Consider the following 22,663-nt stretch of genomic DNA (forward strand, 5'->3'; position numbering starts at 1 on the left):
CCACTGCCTGCCCGCCCGCCGCCACTTCTCTTTGTGGGGGGGGGCGACCTGCGCTTGGAGCCCCGCCTGCAGCCGCTTCGCTACCCAGCTCGTCCTATCTGCGCCGCCGCATGGTGAGACAATTCCGGCTACCCCAGCTTATAGGGGAAAGTATAATCCTGCCTTACCTGCACACAAATCGCGACCCTATACGGGAACTGCGTCGGGCATATTCCTCCCCCCTCCTTCCCTCACTTAAATAAGTAAATAAGGTGTGTAACTAAGGTGTACCCATATATATTTCATGTGTTGTAATCACTCCTTTTGAACCTCCTGCCCCAAATTGCTTTGTTTTCCCCACAATAAACCGTGCATTTCGTTGGAAATATTAGTAACCACGGAGCAAGTTATTCACTCGAAAAAGTCAGGGCATAAGCCCCGGTCTCCTCTGTGTGAGGCGATACCCACGTGTGGATCTCTCAGCAAAGCCTGATAAGTTAATACACTCCAAAAAGGAGATATGTCATAGCTTTCCTGTAGCATGGTAGCTTCCAGCTCCTTCTGTTTGTTGTCCATGCTGCGTGCATTGGTGTAGAAGCACTTCAGCAGAGCTACCAGCCATGTCACCTTCTTAGAGGGACATTCTTTTAATCCCCCAATGGATGTGTTTAATGGATGCTACCTTCCTGTTTCCTATTATATCTAGAGCCTCATATCCACTGTAAAGAAGCAACATGGAAGACGAGGTGGGCAAGGAGGGAGTTTGCTTGCAGCCCCTAGTGTGAACTTGCCTCCATTTCACTCCTTTCATTTATACTACTTCTGTCTGCCTGGTGGGAGAACAATACAGAGTTTGGGATTTTTCTTGTTCCTGTTCCTGTTTCTGTCTGAGGGAGGGCAGAATATGGTTCCAGCGGTCTCTCTCACACTCCTTGATGCTCCTTTCTCTTGGAGATCTGCCACCAGGTGGAGAAAATCATCCACCTGGTCACATCTCACCAGCTGTCATCAGCACTGCCACCCTTTACCATTGAAAGACTGCGGCATTCCCTGCAGCCTGAGACCTGGAGGGCTGTCTGTTTTTATGGGTGCTCTGTTGGGGTCACCACACACATTCTGGTGAGTTCAGAGGAGGTGGGTCTCCTCCAGGTAGACACCACATTTAAGCTCCTTCTTAGAGGGTGATGACCAGCAGCTGAATTCACCTCTTGAGCTAGTAAGGTTACTAGACTCTTCCTGCATATCCTTCCTGCTTGCCCTTCCACACAAACTGTCACACCACGTTCTGGATAGCATACCACACTCTGGATGATATGGTGCACTCTGGATGGTGTGGCACACTCTGGATGATGCACTAACTCTTCCTGCCCACCCTGGTCACTCATGCTCCCAAGGAGAATATTTATAGTCAGGGGTGACATCCCATTGCTCTGACTATGCCCAGGTCTTGTCAGCAGCTCCCACAAGAGCTGCTGGATCCTGGCATGTCTCTCAGCTCCCCTGGCATTTTCCAGCCTCAGGCAAACCTCAGGAACAGTGTATTTTCTTCCAAATACACTTAAGCATAGTAAAGAAAACAAAATAAAGTTGAAATATTGACATTTTATTTAATGTATAACATTCAAGTTGAGAAGGCTAACAGATGAAAGGAACATGCTTATCACATTCTCTAAGAGTGCCACTGAAAAGGGCAACAAAACTAATATATTTGGCATTCTGTAAGGTTTTCCCAGATACTTCTTTAACAAGACTCACCCACTTGGTTTTCCAAATGGTTTAAAGTGGAAGAAAAGCCAAGAGATTGATTAGTGTACAACTGAATCATATTTCAAAGCTCTGTATCTATGGTTTAAGTTTCTCTTTAACTCAATACAGGGATGGCATAAGAACCCACCAGTTTGCTGAAGAGAGCTCCCTGTCTTCTTCTTTTGTACGAGAGACGGTATTATACAAAACACCAAATTCAGTATTTTACTGGGGCTGTAGGAAGGCTGCAAGCAAATTGACACTAGTTTTCAGTGGAATCTGGGTGTACCACTCTCAGTGGGGCTTATTAAATGTCATCTTTAATTGACACTGAAGAAAGCTTACATTATTCCACATTAAAATTGTGGTAATTTCATAGGATTGTCATAGAAAATTATTGGAATTATACAGTGATGCATGTTAATTTTTCCATATCACCACCCAATAAATTCTGCAATTAACCCATATCATTACTCTAATACCATGTACTTTGGGGAAATCTTTTCAATTATAAACTCAACAGTAGGAGTGGAGAATTGGACAGGATGCCTAAAATTGGATTTACTTTGCCAATTTTCCCTCAAGGTTAAAATAGTGTTTTGAAAAATAACATTTTTTGCTTATCATTTATCATTTTCTTTAGCATTTTTTTTTCTTACCAGCTTTTTCTTTCCTTCTAATAAAATTAATGGATGATATTAAATCAGAAAGCACAGGAATAAAAGCCAAAGAAGACTTGTGCATTTCTTAAAAGAAGAGTTATAATTTAGAATAGTCACAAATGAGTGGTAGCTGTTTTAACCATCTACAAAAAATGAACACAGAATTTTTTTCTAGCTAATTTAATTCTTAGCAAGGACCTCAAAGGGAATAATATTCACTGGGAATTAAAAAAAAAACCACAAACCCAACAACTACAACAATGACAGAACAGTATCAGTCTCTAAAAGTATGTGTTATTTGTCATTTTTACCTAAACACAGTTAAATACAAGGTGCTTATCAGAACTAGGTTGTCTAATGAGCTGTCTTGAGAGAGAAATGGGATATATTTTCTCTTTGATAGAGGTCAGCAAGTGAGAGGACAAATGCAGACATATTTATGGAGTTTTGCCAGAAGGGACAGGTTATCTGTCTCTGACTTTAGTTTTTTTTAATTTGGTGTCTTTTTGTTATTGTTTCTTTCTTTACCTGTGTTTTGTTTTTATGGCTATTTTTACCGTGTTGTTGGCACAGATCCAGAAACTATTGCTCAAAGTACACATTTTGCATTAGTGTGTTTCCTGACCCTAGCCTGGGGTTGATTTTATATAAAATCAGAATTGAGGTTCTCAATATGCTTTTATAGCTTCAGAACATTTTTTTTTCTTTCAGATTCTATTTACATGTTCTTATGCTGAAGGACATAAGGACATCTCCTTTATTGCAAAGTCAAAACATATGTCCCAGATTTTAAAAACATGGCTCCAGAAATTTCATAACCTATCTCTAGATCGATTGTGACAAATTCATTCAGATACATTGTTAGTATAGCAATCAATGTGAGCCTTTACAACTGTGCATCAATGCAAAGGAGCAATGAAGAATTTTGTAATATTCCTTTGCAATACTCCCATATTGTGACTATTCTTGATACTGGGAATTCCTAGGACACAATTGACCAGCAGTACCATAATATTCTTTGATACACTTGCAAGTGGCTATTAGAGATTTAATTAGATGTTACAGGAGACTATTCAGCCCATTAAAATAAAAAATTAATGCTGGCATTAAAATAACTTGGATAATAAGCATTACTGTTCTGAAAATGAAAGGTATATCCTTTGCCAATAAAGATAAGAATCTCTCTGAAAAAAAAATGAAGATCTAGTTCACCATGAAAACATGATTTCTCATTAGTCAGGAAAATATGTTACATTTTCAGGAAAAGCTCTTAATTCACAGAAGGGTCTAGCCCAGTTTAGTTACTCATTTGAGTAACTCCAACATAGCAAAGTGAACTGTCTACAGAATAACAGCATCAAATCTGAGGGGTTTGTCTCTGAAGAAGCCAGCAATCAGTTTACAGTCATGTTAATCACCACATTGTCTGTATGTAATGAGCACACGACTGTTGAATTCCTTCTAAACCCTGTATAAAGACCCTCCTAGAACCTCCATAAAGTAATTTGTTATTTTTGTCAGTAAATGTCCTGTTTAGAGTAAAAAATAGTGAAATACACTAAGCTATTATTTTCAAGGGTCAAACATTGCTTAAACAAAAAGATTTTTTATAATAGTTTTGTTTTTGCATTCACATCATTTTTAGCTTTCATATAATAGCAACCTCATATTATACTAGAAATAAAAGATTTAGATTCAAAAAAAGGACAGAATTTGAGAGGTACCTCAAACACTTCAGCACTTAAACATTTAATTTAGATTTTCCAGAATGTCAATCAACTGGCAGAATGTTCCTGAGTGCTTTTTCCTTTTTGGTAAATGTCTTGGCTGGATTTGCCATACATTAGTTTATTTTTCTCAGATCAATGAGTTAGGCACTCCTCAGTCCTAAACAAAGCACTCTGGGATATGCTTTCAGAGTGCCTTTCCCAGATATCCACTGATGCAATACAAAACTGAAAGAAGAAATTTCCTTCATTCTTGTTCGAAAGCTTATTTGTTGGTTCATTTTCATAACGTGTGATAAAGGAGTTAGAATCTATGACCTTCTTCCAGTGCTTGAATTCTTGCTTTTTCCTTTACCAATTGAACTTACTACAGACCTGTTTTCAAAGCCTCAAAATCTAGTCTAAGGGTTCAAACTCCATCATCCTCTCTTCCACTTTCTGTTCTCTCAAACAAGAGTTTTGTTGGCTATTAAGAAATTCTATGAGAGAAATTAAAACCTCTGCATTCATCACTTGCAGTGCCAGGTGTCTAATTTAGCACTGAACATTCTTTGATGACTAGAGATGCAAGACTTCCAAATTGAGAGCCTGACAATACCAACAGCTCAGATACCTATAATGCATTACTATTTAGCCAGAGTTAAATTTATAGAAAAAATATTCTATTTTCTGTAGAGGACATCCTAACACTTTCATGCTAACATGAATCATGTGCATTCTCTGGCTCCAGAGATACTTCACAGAGAAATAAATCTGAAGGAAGAATATATGATATTAAGTCTAGATTGTGAAGCATTCCTATAGGAAGTCAAACTGTTTAATTTGAGATACTGTTGATAGCTTTCAGTAAAACATGAAGGCACAAGCTACCTCAAAATGTTACCTCCATGTCACTTGGAATGGTGGAATGAATTTTTTTTTCTATTTTATTGAAACTTTGCAAATAATTATCTCTTCACTAATCAAATCCATAATGCCATTGTCATTTTTGTTTTCAGGTAAATGAAAAATAGATGTCAATACTTGATTCTTGTTCAGTGTAGACTTTAATTGCTTTGACTTGTTATTTGCATTGCTATGAAAAATCCAATGACCTTTATGTTACATTAGAACATCAGAAAAAATGGATACACATTTCTATCCTGAGATGAAAAGTACTATTCATTTTCATGGTCCATTCTGTTGTTGGGACACCCTGTAGGTGAATTTTAAGCTAGGACCCAAAAATGAAACACTTTTACTTCTCTCTAAAGACATGCAAATAAGAGTCAGAAAAAAATTGTATTAATAATCATGCACAAATTTTCTAGTCCTTCAGTTTTCTAGTCCTCCTTTTTTGCCCCTTGAAATTTTAGACAATCACATCCTAATAAATTTCACAGGAATATACAAATATTTCAAGTTTAAATTACATATTGTAGCTTTCTTTTTTTAAAATATTTTATCAAAATAATTATCTATTCATTGGTATGCTATCAGTAAGAAACTTTTATTTTTAAGGTAATAATATCAATAATGCTAAGACTAATAATAAATTATGTAGAGGACCCTCTCCATAGCCCAAATCTTACATATTATTAAGCCTTGGCAGTAGTCTAGCCCAGTGTTGAGTTTTGCAATATGGGAGATGGTGAGAAATCACCAAGGAATTTGACGTTAAAAAGTTTTTGACAATAAAAATCCTGATTGTTGCTAAACACCAGGTGCTTAAAAAGCCCTTTCATGCTGAAGTTATTATCAGGGAGTTTAGCTTACATATCTGATTTTTCAAGCCTTTCCCACTGCACAGCTAGATTCTCCCCTACAGTATGGAGGAGGCTATCTGAATTAAAGCTTCTGCAGTTTACAAAGCCTCTTGTGCTACATAATTTTCTTGGATAGAAAAAGATGGAATTAGATCTCTTTTGGCAGACTCAGTGCAACCACTCACATATGAGCTGTCCTGCTGTTTCCTCTCTGAAAAGCCATTGTCTCTCTACCATTGTAGACTTCCATCTTGGCAAAATTGCATTGCAACAGTGTGATTTCCATGGGCTTTATTTTAAAGAGAATTATTTATGCTATCCTTACTCAATCCAAATCATCATGAGAGCCTCCAGAGTGTCAGTTAATTCTGTTGCCAGCAGCTGTAGCTTCACTCTCTGAAGCTGAAGCTTGTGGTGGAAGCTGTTACTGGCCATCCTCATTCAGATACATTTTGTGGTTTCCCTTTGATCAAATATGTCAAGTTTTTAATTCTGTATAATCATTGATTGCATGAAGTGCCAGACCATCTTGTTTTATTGTCATTCGCATCTGCTGCTATTTTCTAGGCACACAGGTAAAATGCATTGACCTACAACATGCTGTTTTAACTTCAACACCCTTATGTGGCAGAATGCCAGCTGCTTCTGAAATACTATGCCCAACCACTTGAAATCCCAAGAGATGGCATGCTAGCTGAAACTATTTAAACAAAACTCAAAACCCAAAAAGCCCACATAAACTAAGCAAAAAAACCCCCAAAACAAAATAATAAAACAAATCAAGCACTATCCTTTCTGGCATCACATACTTATTAAATTTGCAATACTAAGTACAGCAGCACCTTTCAGTTTTACTACAAAGCATTCTGCAGTAGAGAACTGCCATTTACCTCAAGTTCAATGAGTGACTGTGATCAGGAGGATACAGTAGGGAAAAATAAATAACTGTTAAATGGAAGACCTTTTGTAACACCTTTTTTTCCACTAGATGTTGAGGAAACTTAGCATTACAAAATGGCTGCAGTTTGTTATTTACTTTTCACTACCATATCCTCCTACTATGTATTCACCATTGGATACACAGAAGCATACCAAGAGTGTGCATGATCCAAGGTATCTAAAATTCCATTGGCAGTCTCAAATGTAGAGTGCCAGAAACTGAAATAAGATGGAGGAAGGGTATCACAAGGGTGATCACAAGGCCTTTGATTTTTAAGAATCCTGAGGATCATGAAAAATACCTGTTAAACTTCTGTTGCACACTAGAGACCTTCCAGAATAACTGGAACATGCTACTGTAATGATGATTAAAAAGCAGTGTGTCCAGATAGCAAAGACTTTTTCATTTTAAATTTTATACCAAGTTGGGATAGAAAGTAAACATTTTGAAAAATATGTCTTGTAATAATTACTTTCTGGTTTCAAAAATAAAGTACCTCACCTGTTTCAGTTTTTTATGTTACTTTGATTTCTAAATTATGTATTTTCAGCTCAAATTTCTAAACAGAAACCATTTGGTGAGCAAGCTGAACTTTTCACTTTGAAAAATGCAGAAATAGGACTCAGACTGTTTCAGAACTGTTTATTCCTGCTCTTTTCCTCATAGTGAATAAATTCATGTAACAAGAACATTTTCTTCAAACTTCCCGTTTCACTCCTTCTAATACTTTCAGGAAATTCTATATTGCAGTAAACACTATTGCCAAGTAGCATTATAATACTCTGCTAAAGCAAATGGAACCATTTAATATCTGTTTTCTCCCGATGTCCATAAGTATTAAATATAAGCTAATCCAGAAATGGGAACCACCTAGAACAGGAACATCATCTCTCCACATGTATAATACTTGTTGTCTTACAGCTGTAAGCATTTTGTATGCTTAGTATGCCATGATACTCGTTCAGCTCCTCAAGCCAAAATTCTAAGAGCAGGTGCGGTTACATGGGGTTTTAATGTTTGTTCTGAAAGGTATGAATTCAGGTTTTTTACATTGTTTACTCTCAGATTTGTAACTTACAAGCATAATTTTTAGACTTGAAGCAGTGAACTGTTAAGGCCAGGTGGAAGGGTCTATGTGTCATATTTTCACATGAGAAAGGAAAATTGCTAGGGTCTTCATCAAGCAGGGTATTATATATACTTTGATCATATCAAATAAAGCACACTCCATTTCATAGTGATTTCTAAGACTGCTGCATGAATCCAGCTGTAGTCCTGCCCTTTGAAAAATACTATTTACCTTACATGACAAGTTTAGAAGTTCACCCATAAAACGTGGTATTTTTGAGATCAAAGTTAATCACTACAGAAGTTCTAACACAAAATGATCTTTTTTTAAAAAAATGGCAAAAAGAAAAAGAACAAGAAAATACTTATACAGCTTGATAGAAACTAAGAAAATTTCCAAACTGGTGTTAAGTATCAGAAAGTTGTAATACATTTGAAAATATTTGAAACAGTTCGGTCATTTGGTTTGGTTTTTGGGGTTTGGTTTGTTTTTTGTTGTTGTTGTTTTGTTGGTTGTTTTGGGGTTTTTTGCTGTTTTGACCAACTCTTCACGCTTTCACATTCATTTTTATACACTCCAGTAGAACAAGGGGACTTAAATTCCCTCCGTTATCATGCTGCATAGGACTAATTCTAATAAAAGCAGCAGTGCAAAGCATAAAAGATTTAGCAATGACAGTACACGTGTAGATTAAGCTCACTTAAATAAACATTTTTCATCTTTTTTAATAATGGGCCTTCTTTTGGTCTGAATTACTTTTGTGTAAGCACTACTTTACAGAGTTTTATTCCTCAGTAACTGAAGGAATGAGACTCATGATACTTAGCCCTTCCAAATGTCATCCTAGTTGGGTAACACCTCATTATTTTAACTTCTAGCAAGGGCTACCTAGCTTTTCACTGGCTGCTGTAAATACTTCACAACACATTTGGAACCCTCACATATCTCCCAGAAGGGATCATAACTACACTTTATAAATACATATATGTTCTGTACTGTGACTATGCACTGTTCAAAATATATCATATAGGAATCAGGGCAGGAAGGTTTAAACCACAATGTGCATTTTTATGAAGTATTACTAACATAAATCTTCAGTTTCCTCTGTGTGGATACACACATCCGTAGAGTAAACAGCTACATCACAGGTGTTAGAAGCAATTTTTGCATACAATGGAGATGAATTTACATGCATAGGCATCATTCAGTTTATTTTAAGGCAGACATAAAAAACATTGAAGGAATCATATCCTAAGAGTACTTCTCCATCCATTTAAAAATGGAGTCAGCTATAGATGCCTAAATTTTAGACACCAACCTTAGCCAACACAATTTCCAACCTAAATGTCTTTTGCATTTTAATACAGATGGCGTGATTCTAAGGCAGGTAAATCTTTCAAAAGGTATTACGCTCTACGAAAAGAGATGGAGTTCCCTGTCATTTCAGGTAAAACTTAATTATCAAACAGGTAAGAAATTTAACTCATATAAAGCTTATCAGATATGAAAAACAGTATGTGCTTTTTCAAAGTCTTTGGAAGGATATCAATGAAGTGTTCCAGGCTTTGCTTTCTTATTTTATCTGTTGAAAATCCACAGATTAACAGAAACTTTACTTTTTTATTTCAAATAAAATGAATTTTCATCTGCATTGCAGATGGCTTTAAAATACTTAGTATCTAATTAATACTTTCTCTGTCAAATTTAATTAAAAAAATAAAGCCATTATATATATGATTTTAAATCTAACAAACACCGACATTTTTGTTGCCTATGAGTTCTAGAATTAAAGCTGTATTTTTATTTAAGAATAAGAGAATGCTATTTATCATGAAAAAAAAAAAAATATATATATAAAAGTTTTTATAAGCACTCATTTTCCTTTATAAACACCTGGCTCTTTTTATATAAATATAAACTTTCAGCACATTTTAGCTACAATGTTGTTATTTGGGAAATTTAAACTATTAGTAAATTATAAATGACAACATTTACCTCAATGAAGTAGTTACAAAACAATGGCAACGAGCTTCAAAAAGAAGATGCCTAAAGTTATTTGTACAAGCTTTCATTAGCTTTAAATGTACATGACAGTATATGCATATAAACATCTTGTGTGTTTAGTTACTTCTTCAGCAGCAGGCTGAATTAGGGACAAATACTACAATTATAACAATATCTTCTCGATTCATATCTAAAAAGATATAACCAGACAAGCCATTCCCTCTTTTTCTCATTTCAATGGTCTCTTTAAACACAGGGTGAAACATCAGCTACAGAAAAACAAGAGACTGCAACAAATGCATGAGGCAGAGGAACTACGATATATTATCATACTGCAATTTCACTTCTGCTGAGGAGACATGGCCACTACATGATGAAGAGAGTGTGGCTTGTCCACTAAGTTTGCAGGGTTTTTCCACTGACCTCTTTCAAGAAATGCATCTGCATATCAGGAGATCATACACACACTCATGTGCAGCCTGAGGGTTCAGTTGTGCTGCAGAGCTTGTCTACATGAGGCTCACAGTGAAAAGCAAAGTAGGCTCTGAGCTTTACAGCTATTTCTTCATGTGTTCACAGAGAAATCTTTCCTGAGGGGTATCTTTCTCACCTTTAAAGAAGGAAATTATTGTACTTCAAATGGCTGCACACAGACATACTATCAGCAAGTTAGAATACCATAAATTCAGATCTAATTCAAGTGTGCTCTGTGCTCAGTGCACTGAACCACAAGGAGGAGTGAAAATTTCATTTTGTCATTATTACTCAAAAGATCCAAAATCTTCAAAAGGAGAAGAAATTATTTTTACAGATGCTTCCTAAAACAAGTGGATTGTCAGCAAGACATGAGACAATGTGCAGATTATGCTAATTTGTCACCAGCAGAGGCCAGCAGCAGCAAACCATTGGCCTGTCAAAAAGCAAGGGTTAAAAAAGAATAGTGGCTTCTGTAGATAGGTTCTGGAGGAACTGATTACCAAAAGGAGAATTGCAGGACAGTGAGGTAATCATGAAGGAAGATTAACAGTTTTTAAGGCACTACACAAACGAAGGAACAGTGTATACATACAAGATGAAGAGAATCCCTTAAAGTAAAATACCAAAAGCTCACAAGCACTTGGTCACTGCTTCTTTGGAAGAAGTATTAATGATTTAAAGGCAATCTAAAACTTAGTGAAAGCATTAACCATTCAAGAGAATTGATATTGTAGGGATAAGAGACACATAAACAAACTACTAGCTACCACCTTGGCAAAAAATACAGTTTATTTCATAACCATTATGTCCTACAAATAAGTGTTACCTTGTGTTATACTGGAAATATTTTCCTGGGTAAAGGGAATTTACATGTATGAGAAGCTTGGAATCTGCTGTTGCATCAAAAATAAAGGTTAACAGTCTATTAGTGGAAGTTAACTGATTAATCTAGAAAAACCTTTCACTTTTAATAGCAAACTGTTTTATTCACTAGGCTACAATCCCTAGTTAAAGATTTAGAATTACAAAACCATAGAATTGTTTCAGTTGGAAAAGACTCTTAAGATCATAAAGTCCAGATGTTAACCTAACACACTGCCACTACGAAACCATGTCCCTAATCACCACATCTACACCTCTCTTAAGTACCCCCAGGGATGGTGACTCTACCACGTCCCTGGGCAGCATGTTTCAGAGCCTGACAACCCTTTCAGTGAAGACATTTTTCCTAATATCCAATTTAAACCTCCTCTTGTTTTATCTCTTGTTACTAGGGAGCAGCAACTGACACACATCTCATTAAAACTCCTTTCAGGGAGCTTTAGAGAGCAATAAGGTTTCCTCCGAGCTTCCTGTTCTCCAGATTAAACAATCCCAGTTCCCTCAACCACTTCTCATAAAACTCGTGCTCTAGATGCTTCACCAGCTTTGTTGCCCCTCTTTAGACAACCTCCAGCACCTCAATGCCATTCTTGTAGTTAGGGGCCCCAAACTGAACACCATATTCAAGGTGCAGCCTCATCAGTGCTGAGTATAGGGGCAGGATCACTTCCCTAATCCTGCTGGCCACACTATTTCCTATACAGGCCAGGATACCATGGCCTTCTTGGTCGCCTGGGCACACTGCTGGCTCATATTCAGCCAGCTATTGACCAATACGCCCAGGTCTTAATGAATGTTAAAAAAACTTCAGGTTACCACTGTGATTTTCTGCAATGCCAGGATATTAAATATTAGTGGACTCAAATTTCTGAAAAATTAAACAGAATGTGGACAGGCTTCTACAACATAACACTTTCTTTTTGTCAAAACTCCATATAATCATAAAAGACATATGCTTGCTCTATTTTTGAAGGTTATTGACTACAGCCTACCTTATCTATCTGATTTCAATACTTCAGTTCATTAAAAGACCATAGTAATTTCTTAATATTATTTTTGTTGGAGTAATACTGACAAATAGGTAGGGACTTAAAAATAGCAAGGTCACCTTAAAAATGTGAATACGTTAGTTTATCTTTGAGATGGTCATATTAATTACACTTGATAGAGGTAGTTTTAATGAGCAAGTCTGGTTGACATCACTTTTAACTGTGGGTGAATATTCCACGCAAAGATACAGACAGCAATAAAGAAGCATTTATTCCAATTCCATTGACTGTATTCCATGAGCTCCATTACTGAAAGTAATCTTTCTCCTTCTACTCAATCTAAGTAAGAGTTAGACTGAAACAGTTCAAGCTTTTGGAGGAAAAGAAAAAAATAAATAAATTGTTTGTGGTATGGGTTGTGGGGTTTTTTTCTCCTGCAATTGTAATTATAATCTTTAATCTTGTATGTGTTTTAGTCTAACTGATTTTACAGTGATTGATCCAGGTTATAAGTCAATATTTGATATTTCAAGCAATTAAATTTGATACTGGAGACATTCTTTCCCATTTTTGAAACCTAGTTACACCCTTATTGCTATGTAGGTTTAGCTATAGAGACTTCCCTACTTCTTTGCCCATGTCCCATCAAGATGAAAATAAACAAACAAAAAGCCAGAACAATTAAACAGCTTACAGAACAGCTAAAAAGTTGCTGTTGGATGAAGAAAGAAGGCTAAGGGCCAGTTACCATTTCCTCAGGGGTGACAAAAATAAATACAAGACATTAGCTTTGGAAAGTCGGTTTATAGAGAAATACAAAAGATATTGCAGAAAAATGCACCTTAAAGAAGGTTAACACCTTGTTTGGCAACTACTCTTCTTTCAACATACATACTGTGATCTGTCTTGTAATTGTAAACTTTTCCACACCACATAGTTTTATGGTTATCTGATGAGAAGCTAAATAGATAAGCCTATTGTGTGAACATGATATACATTTCAAAATGTAATCAGAAAGCTTTTGTTCTATAAAAGAAGCCTATCTTCTATAAAATGAGATAAAATGATAAAACTAATATTCCAGCAATGAAAATTGACTAGTAAAACTACTAAGAGCTTATCTTACTGAAGAAAATTTCTCATTTTCAATTCAGTGGAGAATTTATTCTAAACTGATGGACCTATAATTTCCTTATGCTTCTTACAGGCTGAGCTAAAGAAGGTAATCCCATCTTTGGAAAGGAAAAGGTTTAAATGCTACCCTTTTCAATGACCATGGAGGTAGAGTTAGCTATTCCCTGTCAGCCAGTCATCAGAACATGCCAGTACTTCATTTCATCCATTTCCTTGATTGCAAGACAGAAGCATTAAACCATTAACTTCCACTGCAGCTTGTTCATCCACTGTCACTGTGTTCCAGATGTAGATGTGGGGTTAAGAATCAAGATCCTCTAGGCACAGTTTCCAGATTTTTTAATGCAAGATAAAGATTTTTTTTCCCCTTATATAGATAAAAATATTCCAAGGGCAAAATCTATGTAATTATTGCGTGAAATATAGTAAGTTTTGATAGAAGTCATAGGGAAAATAGGCACTTATTTTGACCCCAAGTCCTTTAATATATAGTCACAATACTAATCCACTATCCCAACTTCTAGCAGCAGCTAATCTACTAACTGTTGGGAATAGGAAGTTATATTAAAGAGGGTTGAAAATTTCATGGAAGCAAAAATTCATAAAATAAATTTAGTGGAGTAGTAACAACAGTTTTCTACACTAGAACTGCTCTGTTACTTCAGGGGGCAAAGAAGTAATTTACTTTAGTAAAATTTCAATTATATACAGTGCAATTACAGCATTATTTAAATATATATATTACTCTTAATTACATGATATGTTCACTGGCATATAAATTCTTTTTCTAAATAATTAAAACTACTTCTTTAGATGTTTTGTAACAAATAGCAACACACTAATGCTACACAGCTAAAATAGATTATTTGAAAATTGAATCTAAATGCACTGTAATTCACATTCATTAAAAGGATAGACATTTTTCAAATGAATGAAACTGTTCTATAAAAATCAATTCACTGTGCAACAGTAACATACTACAAGCCCGCAGTTAAAATGCAATCATTTAAATGGGAGGAACACTAAGCCAGTGGTAACAATTCCATTAACAACATTTACACTTAAAAAATAAAATACCTATCCTGCATCTGTGAGACAGTGTAGGGTATCTTTAGACTCTGTACTTGTTGGTTAGCCATGAAAAGACAGATTATTAGATAGAACAAATTTTGAACAGCTATTTAGAACAGGAAAACTGAAATGACTTGCAGAAACACTTTTATCTTCTTTTTTTAATTCTAGGTCCCAATATTGGATATTTGACATAAAATGAATTGGTTTATTTCAGTTAATTATCTTAATACAAACTATCAGATGGTATATAAGATATAATGGTATGTAACTACAATTTACTGAAAACATATCTAATACATGCTATTCACAGATTCTCTGTTTAGGACATTTCTTCAGGTTTTTTTGGCTTACTGAGGAGAGTTTTAGAAGTTAATTCTGTTTACCTTTTTAATATAAAACATTAAGCATCGAAAAGCACAACTTAGAAAACTGGCAATTGATTGTCTTAAGAAGCTGAATTCTACCTCTTACCTACTAGCTTCTCATTGTGGAGACCACATTCAGTGTCATATATCAGTATGAAAGTGCAGACATTTGCCATTCCAGATGTGGTGATTATGACCATGAATTTTTAGTTTAAATAGCTTACCTCTTCCTTCTCAAAAATTCAAAATAATTTATCTGGATGATATTTAACATCACTAAGCTTTTTGTTGCCACAGAGTAACACTCTGGTTTTCTGTTTTCATGTATACAACACAGAAATTTGGCAGATGAGTGACAGCTGTACAAGAGGTATGTCTACCTCCACTGATAAATAAAACTATCCCTTTTAAGTCCAGTTACAAGAGCTTTTAAAAGTTGCAGTTTTCACAAGTAAGAACACTTGCTCTTTAAATCTGTGCTGAAATCTGACATGCTTCAATCATTCTATCTGAATAAAGTTACCTAGAGTGGTACCTGAAATCCACACACAGAAGCCATCGTAGAAGCTCAGTGTCAAGAGAGTCCAATATGCTGGACAGACCCTCCTCTTAGAGAGATAAGCTGCCTCTCTGGTGTCTGGGTTAACAACATCACTAGGAAACTTCCTAGCCTCGTACTGCCCTCACACTATAACTCATTACTGCTTTTCCATGTGGGTGATGATGAAGCCTCAATGTGTTGTCCAAGAACAAAAAAAAAGAGGCTTCAGGGCCTTGGGATGGTTCATAAGAGAATGTGGAGTGCAGGCTATTTTTTTCTTCTCTCTTTCCAGATGTGGAGAGGGACATTGGAAGAAACAGATGAACCAAGTCTATTAATATATGGCTCCATGGCTATGTCAGCCCCACAGTTTCAGGGTTTTCAGTAATGGATGGCCTACTTGGCCCCAGGCCTGGTGGCAATGGATGGGATTCACTTTTCTCAAAGGGAGAAGAGGGTCTTTGCTCATGAGCTAGTGAGGCTCATTGACAGAGCTTTAGATTGGAAGGAGGAGGGGGACAGTATTGGGTTTGTCTGACAAGTTGTGGGATAACATACCAAAGTCAGAGGGACAGGGTTGTCACGATCCGATAGTCGGATACATGGAGACTCTTTGTGATCCTGCTGGGACAAAACAAAGATAATAAAATATTGGGTGCACAAATAGGCTTTTATTTTGGTACAGATCAGCTGGTAAGACTTATAACTATGTATTTGTCATAAGTTTCTATAACCTTAAACTACAAAAGAGAAAGATCAGGAAAGGAAATAAAGAGTTAAAGGAAAGTCACTACCCAGAGCTCCAGCATCCCATTGGTCTCTAGTAGAAGGAGGGGGGTGGGTCTGTCCTAGGAGGCATCTTGAGACTGGTGCCCTTCTCCTTTATAAAAAGTTAATTCCTGGGATACACCACAGTGGTTACTCAATCACTGTTCCACGTTTGCGCTTGCATTTTTATAGACTTTAAGTCTTTTCTGCCATGTTGGTGGTTTACATGAAGCATTCTCTGAGCTTCTTGATTAATTCAAGGCCTGGTTATCACCGGATATCCTTGCTCAGCACTAACTGTGGCATCGTGTATCTCTTTTGTCTGCAATCTCAGCACATCCCACATAAAACTCTCCTGGTTCGCCTTCAGCATTTGCTGAGATGTCTCTTTGTTAAACACTGCTTATCTCTTGGATGTATCAGACAAACACTAGACACCATAAGTGTCCAAATACACTATTTATGTCTTGGATTGCTTGAGACAAGCACAAGATATATCCCAAATGTCACAAGGGTGACAGCAAGAGCCCCCAGCTTGTTGCTTTGAGGTGTTCTGAGTACACTGCAGCAAACTCAAAATCTTACTGAGATGAGCCAGGGGCTCCTGATGTAATAGGAGCCAAGAAGGAAACACCAGTGAAATACCTCAAAGGAACAGGGGATGTTTCTCTAAGAAATGACACAGGCAACAGCCCCACTGAGATGTCTCTACCCCAATACACACAACATGGGCAACAAACAGGAGGAATGTTGCTAGAAAGCTGGAACACTGTTACCATGCCTGAAACTTGGTGGGACAAATCCCATTACTGTGATGTGGCTACCATTGGCTACAGACTGTTCAGAAGGGACAAGCAAGGAAGGAAGGGCTGAGGGAAGAGTTGTCTCTGAAAATTAGCAGATTGAAAATTTATGAGCAAGTATTACAGACCGGAGCAATGAAGGGAACCTTGTGGTTGGTGTCTATTACAGGCCACCTGATCAAGGGGAGCCTATTGATGAAACCTTTTTACTCCAGCTACAAGAGACACAGCGCTCCCAGGTTCTCATCGTGCTGGACCACCCCAACCTCTTCTGTAAAAGTAGCACAGTGAGCTGTCGGCAATCCAGGAGACTCCTGGGGTATGTTGAGAATAAATTTTAAAGACAGGTAATAGACAGTTCTACCAGAGGGGACGTGATACTGGACCTGATGGTCACCAAAGCGATTGAGCTAATCAGTGATGACAAGACTGGAGGCAGACTGAGCTGCAGTGATCATGCATTGGTGGAGTTCACAGTCCTGAGGGATATGGGCCAGGTGAAAAGTAAAGTCAGGACCCTGGATTTTAGGAAAGGAAACTTTCAGATGTTCAAGAAGTGACTCAATAGAACCCCCTGGAAAACTGCCCTTGGGGACCAGGGAGCAAACAGGGCTGGCAGAGCTTTAGGGGTGCTTTCTATACAGAGCAAGAGCTCTCAAACCCTGATTTTCCATAAGAAATCAGGAACTACATGAGCAGACAAGGGAAGAGCTACACATGTCAGCTCTCTGGACAGCTGGTCTCCCACAACATCCTTCTCTCTAAATTAGAGAGATACGGATTTGATGGGGGGACTGTTTGGTAGAAGAGAAGTTGATTGGATGTTTACATCCAGAGAATAGTTATTGACAGCTCAATATTCAGATGGAGATTAGTGACAAGTGGAGTCCTGCAGGAGTCCATCCTGGGACCAGTACTGTTTAATACTTTCATCAATTACATGGGCAGTGGGATTGAGAAGACCTTCAGCAAGTTTGTCAGTGACACCCAGCTAAGTGGCAGAGTGGACTGACCTGAGTGATGACATGCCATCCAGAGAGACCTTGACAAATTCAAGAAGTAGGCCTTTGTGAACTTCATGAGGTTGAACAAGGCCAAGTTCAAGGTTCTCCAACTGGGTCAGAGTAATCTCCAGTATCAATACATACTGGGGGGATGAAGGTATTTAGAGCAGCCCTCTGAAGAAGGACTTGAGGGTACCTGTGGAGAAACAGCTTCACATGAGCCAGCAATGTGCACTCGCAGTCCAGAAGGCCAAATGTACCCTGGGCTGCATCAGAAGTGTGTTTCCAGGTCAAGAGAGGTGATTCTGCCCTTCTATTTCACCCTGGTGAGATCCCACCTGGAGTACTGTGTCCAACTCTGGAGCCCTCAATGCAGGGAAGAGACAGAGCTGTTGGAGGAGTCCAGAGGAGTGCCATGAAAATTATCACAGAATATCTCTCATATGAAGACAGGCTGAAAGCATTGCAGTTGCTCAGTCTGGAGAAGAGAAGGCTCCAGGGAGACCTTATTGCAGCCTCTCATTACTTAAAGGAGGATTACAAGAAAGATAGGGACTAACTTTCTGTCAGGGCCTTTCTGATAAGAAAAGGGGTGACAGTTTTAAATTGAAAGAGGGTAGGTTTAGATTAGATATTAGAAAGAAATTCTTTACTGCAAGGGTGGTGAAATATTAAAGCAGGTTACCCAGAGAGGTGGTAGAGGCCCCATCCCTGGAAACACTCAAGGTCAGGTTGCACAGGGCTCTGAGCAATGTGAATTAGTTGAATATGTCCCTGCTCACTGCAGGGTGGTGGGACTAGATGACCTTTAAAGGTTCCTTCCAATCCAAAATATTCTATGATTCTCTGTTTTTGTACTTTTGGTTTGCAAGACTGTACATCAACAAGTCATTCTGCATAAGGCAGCAGAAACGTCCCAGTCCTTTTTGAACAAATTGTGTCCATAATTCTCAATAATCATCATCAAGTCCAGTCTCATGTGTGTTACGGCACTTCAGAGATTCCTGATGCAGACTTCATTCTGCACTGCCGTAACACTGAAAGAATGGCACTGAACTTTGTCAACTGTTGCTTCAGGCAGAAAGGTAACTTTCTTAGGGCCATTATTTCTCAGGGTAAACTGAACCATGGCCGCATCCCAACACATACAATAAACATTACATTCTCTTATTTTTTTTATATTCTAGTGACATTATTTTCTACCTATGTTTTCATGTTTAGCTGTCGAGATAATTATTTCAAAAAATCTCAACCTGCTTTGGGTAGATAAGATGCAAACAAGCTTCAGCAAGATTAAAGACTTCAATGTTAACTCACAAGCACTTAATTCCCAGTTACCTGTAATTATGACAATGGGTGACAATACAATATAGCTGGCTTCACACCTACTCAAACCAATGAAGGCAAACCAAGAACATTTATGTCAAGAACACTTAAGGAGAAGCAGCTCACAAAATATATCCTAATTGTGAAAAATAATCACTATATCATTTATGGGCTTTGTGAAACTGAAGAGACTATCTTTGGGTATATACTTTCAAACTGCATAGAGATCATAGCTCTTTTATGACACTGTTAGCAATAAAATAATTCAGATGAGCTGCCTGATGATCAGTGAGAATAATTCTATTTATGTGTGACACAGAGTATGGACCAGAAGCTGAGTATGTGATTGCTGACTGCTTATCTCATCTGCCCTTATAACTACCAGATGCCCAGATAAATGATGATACAGAGTACTTGCACAGACTACAAGCACACTTACTACAGTGCTGGAGAGCAATTTACAACTGCAATTTAAGACATCTCATTCATCAGAAAATTATGTGATTTCCTGATAACAAGGTGGCCTAACAATCCCAAATATCTTGATTCATTTCTACAACAGCATGCTATACCACAAAATGAACTCTTCTTATAAGAAGATCTGTGACAGGCTTGTTCACTCTATTCCTACACTTTAGGCATCATTAGACGTTTTTTCTCATTGATACTTAGGTCCCATTTGATCACACACTGACATACTTTCTATTCTACTGCTTTGGAAGATTATAAAAAAAAAAAAATTATATAAGCTGAATTTGAGTCACATCTACTGTTAAAATCTACTCTTCACCTATTATTTTTATCCTACAACAAACAATGTATTTTTCAGAATATCTTAAAAATATGTATTACTTTTTTTTCTAAAGGATTTTATATACAGGCCATGAAGAACATTCTGCCTTCAAGACAACAGAGAGATTGAATGCCTCAATAAAACTGAAAAAAAAATTGCTAATCTGGAAGGAAAAGCTTGAAAATTCTTCACTGCAGACTTTCTACAAAGTTGCAAGGTTACATGTCATCCAGCAATTCAAAGAACACTTGCTGATTTACTGCCTGGATGGAGAATGCAAAGCATACAAAGCAAAATGTTAAATGTTAATGGATTACCATTGTGTTAACCTGAAAGATCACAAACAGATACAAGACTGAGCCCAAAATAATCAGAAAAGAATATTGAGATGTACACAGAATGGCTGCAAATATCTTGAAATATTTATTTGTGAAAGTATGGCAATCTGTAAAGAATCTGGAAATAAGATCTCACAGAGTGTTTCTATACTGTAAATTGGATTACTCCTTGTTTCATTCCATTGTAATAGTAATAAGGATAGGTCAACACTAGATCTTGCTCCCTTCTCCCAGATCAGATCTCCACAAATATTCTTGCTGGCTTTGTCCTCTCAAACATATACATGTCACAGCTGGCATGCAGAGTATACTCTTCACACTATTCCATGACACCCTGTGAGGAAGTCCTCTCTTCATTTTAAATAATTATTCCTAATTCTTAAAATAATTAATTAACACCTGGGCTTTTTCTATGGCTTGAGCCATACTGGAGCTGGGAAGAAGAGTAATAGTGGGAGATCATTTGTGACTGCAAGACCATGGGCACAGAGAAGAAATTGAATGATGTCTTTATGCTGTGGGACTCAAGATCAATTCCAGATGGTTTCATTCAAGCACAATCATAAGAATAAAATGAAATATTTTTGACATCCATAGGGCGAACCTTTTATGTGTCTGCAGCAGCCTAAGTATTGTGAGCCATTCTGGACACAAGGACCTAGTGCCCTGTAGCAGATCAAAAAGAAGGATAAGGCTAGACCCTGTCTCTCAGGTTACCTAACATCAAAGGACTTAAAGATCCAGGCTCTATCTTGACTAGCTATGGAAAGCTGCTCATCTCTCCACAGAGGTAGCGCAGTGTTGACTTCAGTAGATTGCTCTCTGTGATTCACTGCAGTGCACTGAATATGACAGGAGCCTGATTCTAATCAGCATCCTCTCAGATACAGATTATGGAGATTAGGTATGTACTGAAAGAGAGTTAGTCATTCTTTCTAGTCTTCAGTCTTAAATCATAGACCATTGCATTATTTGGCCTTATTAGTTGGCTAGCTATTTGATGACTGCATAATTATTGAGTGTTTAAATAAGACAAAACCTTAATTAATTTCTGCACATTAAAGCCAACCAAGAAAAATATGGAGTTGTTGTATTGGTGCTTCTGAGTAGAGGATGTCACCTAACTGTTATTAGATAGAATAATGGAATGGACTCATCGAATCACTAAGGTTGCAAAAGACCTTTAAGATCAAGTCCAACCATAATCCAACTATCACAACCTGTAAACTATACCCTGAAGTGCCATATCTAAATTCTTCTTCAGCACCTCCAAGGGTGGCAACTCCACCACCTCCATGGGCAGCCCATTCCAGTGCCTCACCACTCTCTCAGTAAAGAATTTTTTTTCTAATATCCAACCTAAACCTCCCCTGGTACAACTTAAACCCCTTTGCTCTCATCCTATCACTAGTTACCTGGGAGAAGAGAGCAACACCAACCTCTCTGCTACTTCACTTCTGGTAGTTGTAGAGAAAAGAGAATGAAAAGAGAATGAAAAAGAATGAAAAAAGGATTAAAAGAGAACCAGAAACTTTAAGCTGTGATATAGACTACATTTGTGATTGGTCACAGTCCGTATCAGTTGAACAAACTTTTTAAAACCTTTACACAAAATTTAAATTTGGTTATGTAATGATGTTTACGTAGAAAATCATGTGCAGCCAGAAAGACTACACATGGTTCCTAGCTTATGTGTTTGGAAACCTTTTAGCGTGTCTGCACTGGACAGGAGATGCATTTTAGCTGAGAGCTCCTATTGCAAGATGCTCCTAAACTACCACCTAAAATCACTGCAATTCACTGTCAGCACCTAAAGTCACCTCGGATTCCAATTACACTGAACATGTTCCTACATCCCAAGAACCAGAGGAAATTGTTCCTGCCATTCTAGCTGTTTCCTTCCATGTGCCATGCATTGATTATGATCAGGGCCCTTGACTAATTGCAATTAATTCCTGAAGCCATCCATTTACAATCCCTCTCAGCCAGAGGCGAAAGGAAAGGAACCATCCTGGTTAGAATTCAAAATTGTAGAGAGGAGAAGGGGCCAGTGAGCAGAATGTGAAAAGGAATTGATTGGGAAGACAGTCAGGAGCTGAAGTACAAGCTGTGTTCATAGATTGTGAAAATTTTTTAAATGAGGAAATGTAGCTGCAAAAATATTTTTTTTTTCGTGATTAAAGAGATTTTTAACATAAAAAGTGCTACAAATTCATGCCAAAGTAACCCATTTTGGTGGTAAAAGATGTTATATGATGCCAAAGATTAATTTTACATTGAAAAAGGGAACAGATCCT

This window comes from Chaetura pelagica, unplaced genomic scaffold (assembly GCF_000747805.2).
Source record: "Chaetura pelagica isolate M959 unplaced genomic scaffold, ChaPel_1.0 scaffold15, whole genome shotgun sequence".
Lineage (NCBI taxonomy): Eukaryota > Metazoa > Chordata > Aves > Apodiformes > Apodidae > Chaetura > Chaetura pelagica.